Raw genomic sequence first — 3,319 nt, 5'->3', positions numbered from 1 at the left:
TTCTATCAACGTTATGAGAATATTCATCAATCAGAAATAACGTCATAAAGACGTTCCAAGAACCTTTTTCTAAGAACGTTTTCCATCAACGTTATGAGAATGTTCATCCATCACAAATAACGTCAAAAAGACATTCCAAGAACCTTGTTCTAAGAACGTTTTCTATCAACGTTATGATAACTTTCATCAATCACAAATAACGTCATAAAGACGTTCCAAGAACGTTGTTCTAAGAACGTTTTCTATCAACGTTATGAGAACTTTCATCAATCAGAAATAATGTCAAAAAGACGTTCCAAGAACCTTGTTCTAAGAACGTTTTCTATCAACGTTATGAGAACGTTCATCAATCACAAATAACATCATAAAGACGTTCCAAGAACCTTGTTCTAAGACCGTTTTCTATCAACGTTATGAGAACTTTCATCAATCACAAATAACGTCATAAAGACGTTCCAAGAACCTTGTTCTAAGAACGTTTTCTATCAATGTTATGAGAACTTTCATCAATCACAAAATAACGTCAAAAAGACGTTCCAAGAACGTTGTTCTAAGAACGTTTTCTATCAACGTTATGAGAATATTCATCAATCAGAAATAACGTCATAAAGACGTTCCAAGAACCTTGTTCTAAGAACGTTTTCTATCAACGTTATGAGAATGTTCATCCATCACAAATAACGTCAAAAAGACATTCCAAGAACCTTGTTCTAAGAACGTTTTCTATCAACGTTATAATAACTTTCATCAATCACTAATAACGTCATAAAGACGTTCCAAGAACGTTGTTCTAAGAACGTTTTCTGTCAACGTTATGAGAACTTTCATCAATCAGAAATAATGTCAAAAAGACGTTCCAAGAACCTTGTTCTAAGAACGTTTTCTATCAACGTTATGAGAACGTTCATCAATCACAAATAACGTCATAAAGACGTTCCAAGAACCTTGTTCTAAGAACGTTTTCTATCAACGTTATGAGAACTTTCATCAATCACAAATAACGTCATAAAGACGTTCCAAGAACCTTGTTCTAAGAACGTTTTCTATCAACGTTATGAGAACATTCATCAATCAGAAATAACATCAAAAAGACGTTCCAAGAACCTTGTTCTAAGAACGTTTTCTATCAACGTTATGAGAACTTTCATCAATCACAAATAACGTCATAAAGACGTTCCAAGAACCTTGTTCTAAGAACGTTTTCTATCAACGTTATGAGGACGTTCATCAATCACAAATAACGTCATAAAGACGTTCCAAGAACCTTGTTCTAACCTTTTTTCTCAACGTTACAAGAGCGTTAATAACGTTGTATGAACGTTCGGAAAACATTATTTTAATAACGTTTGGTGCTAACATTTACACAACTTTTAAAGAACGTTAGTGAAAGTTCTGGGAACGTTCCCTGTTAGCTGGGATGAAGCGTATAATCACACCCGGCCAAAAAGGCCTGTCTTTCTCTCAATGGCGACACCAGCTAACCTGCTGATGCTCGTGGACCGTGATCAGCACAATAGCGGGCGATAATGGGTCATTCCCGTACTTCTTGACAAACAAATAAACCCAAAATCACAAACAGAAAATCAATTCAACACAAACAGAACAAAAATGCAAAACCCAAACGCTCCTAATAACATACAAGTATAAGGGTGACACACATAGACCTTCGTCACTGTAAGATTACCCACCGTCCTCAGTCTGCCAGTCGAAGAACACTGTCACAGCACCAATTTAGATGTATCCTGGCAGGCTGCACACCGCGTGTTTTGATCAGCTTAGACGTCGTCCTCCACCGGAGTAAACACTGTCGAGTTAGAATTCACATACAAGTTCACAGAAACTGCACAGTTCGAACAAGAGACGGAAGGGTGGGCGAACACAGCGACTTGTAAGTGAAACACCATCCAATCCGTCCGGAGTCGTTCAGTGTCACACGCAGATAAGGGTTACAGAAAGTAGCACGAGCCGACAGCGTCCTCAAAGCCTCCAAAGTCTGCTAAGCCTGCTGCAACACCTCCACGCCTTGTACCACTATTAAAATATAACATTAGGTTTAGGAGGTGATCGTCTCGTTAGCTTAGGCATAAGAAAAATGCATCACATACCTGCGGTAAATAACTCACGCCACGCAGTGCACTCGAGGACGTGCTAATAAAAGGCTCGCAATGATGAGCGTTCACTCCACGTTCTCCTCAGCCACTCTGCAAGTTAAGCGAGTCCCAAATTACACTTCCTAATCCAAACATTCAAGATGCACTTGCCACCAAAAGCCCTTACCTCCTGAACCTAAACCGGCACCCCAGAATGACGTCACTTCCCGGACCCGGAATAGCACGCTTGCCTAGATGTCTGTCGCATCTCTTTTTATATTCGCGGAACACCCTGTTTGGGGATTAACCCTATGATGGCTGATTACATCACCACAATCTACCCCCCCATTAGTCATCGTAGTCCCGACGTTGAAAAGCACTACTGGTCCCACGGTCTGAACCAGGCCGGGCCCAAACCCTAACTGGCAGAAATCTGGTGGACTTCACTTCCTACCGCTTGCGGCAAGTGGTTCCGATTGGAGTGCTGACCTGCCCCAACACGGCCCGTTCTTCTTGTGGCACCCCCTAACATAGTGGGCGGTCCCGAAGCTATACGCTGATTTCACGCAGCCGTTATTTTGAAATCGAAAGCGAGGCTCCGGTGGGAAGAAAACCGGAAGTGTCGCCTTTAATCACAGGAGAGTCGTGAATGCGATGGCGTATTGTTGTGTTTAATGATGTCAATTCTAAAACTGTACATACATTTCTTTCATTCTTTAGACTATATACAGTGAAATTCATTTATAACTAAAATAATTTTTTTATATATAATTCAGAAAGTAAAAAAAGAAGCAGGAATGAGATATATACATATCCTATATTGGATATTAACATCCAATAGTGTAAATTGCGGCAGCAGCTTCAGGTTGGTAGTCCAAGGCATTGTTGTTTCCGGGGTTCTTACCACCGGAGCCTCACTTTCGATTTCAAAATGGCGGCTGCGTGAAATCAGCGTATGGGTTCTAACTGTAGCCGAGGGCTAACGCCATCTCCATGTATTCCCACTATAGGCTGACCAGAGCCATAGAGATAAAGAGTTGCGACACTCTTTGATGTCGCCGCTATGGCTGTCACGTGGTTCATGTAAGCCCCAATAGTTCCAAAACATACGCTGGCTGTCATGTTCTTCTATGGGACAGACAGCAGCGATTGCATTATTGAACGGTAAATATAAAATAAAACACACACCCAAGTACTTTTTCAGCTGTTATTGCATTATTGCATTTTGT

The 3,319-nt window shown here is 40.7% G+C and overlaps 1 long non-coding RNA gene across 1 annotated transcript; it reads right to left on the bottom strand.

The window, feature by feature from the left end:
- Nucleotides 1-1,307: 1,307 nt before the first annotated feature.
- Nucleotides 1,308-2,557, bottom strand: LOC309482941. Its single transcript, XR_014200450.1, has 3 exons — nt 2,278-2,557; nt 2,106-2,201; nt 1,308-2,031 (listed from the first exon to the last, which is right to left on the bottom strand). It is a non-coding gene; the product is annotated as an uncharacterized lncRNA (long non-coding RNA).
- Between the last annotated feature and the right edge of the window lie 762 nt (nt 2,558-3,319).

The sequence above is a fragment of the Leuciscus leuciscus genome, assembly GCF_965113295.1.
Source record: "Leuciscus leuciscus genome assembly, chromosome: 19".
Taxonomy (NCBI): Eukaryota; Metazoa; Chordata; class Actinopteri; order Cypriniformes; family Leuciscidae; genus Leuciscus; species Leuciscus leuciscus.
The sequence above is the reverse complement of the archived record's forward strand: the minus strand, read 5'-3'. Positions and strand labels throughout refer to the sequence as shown.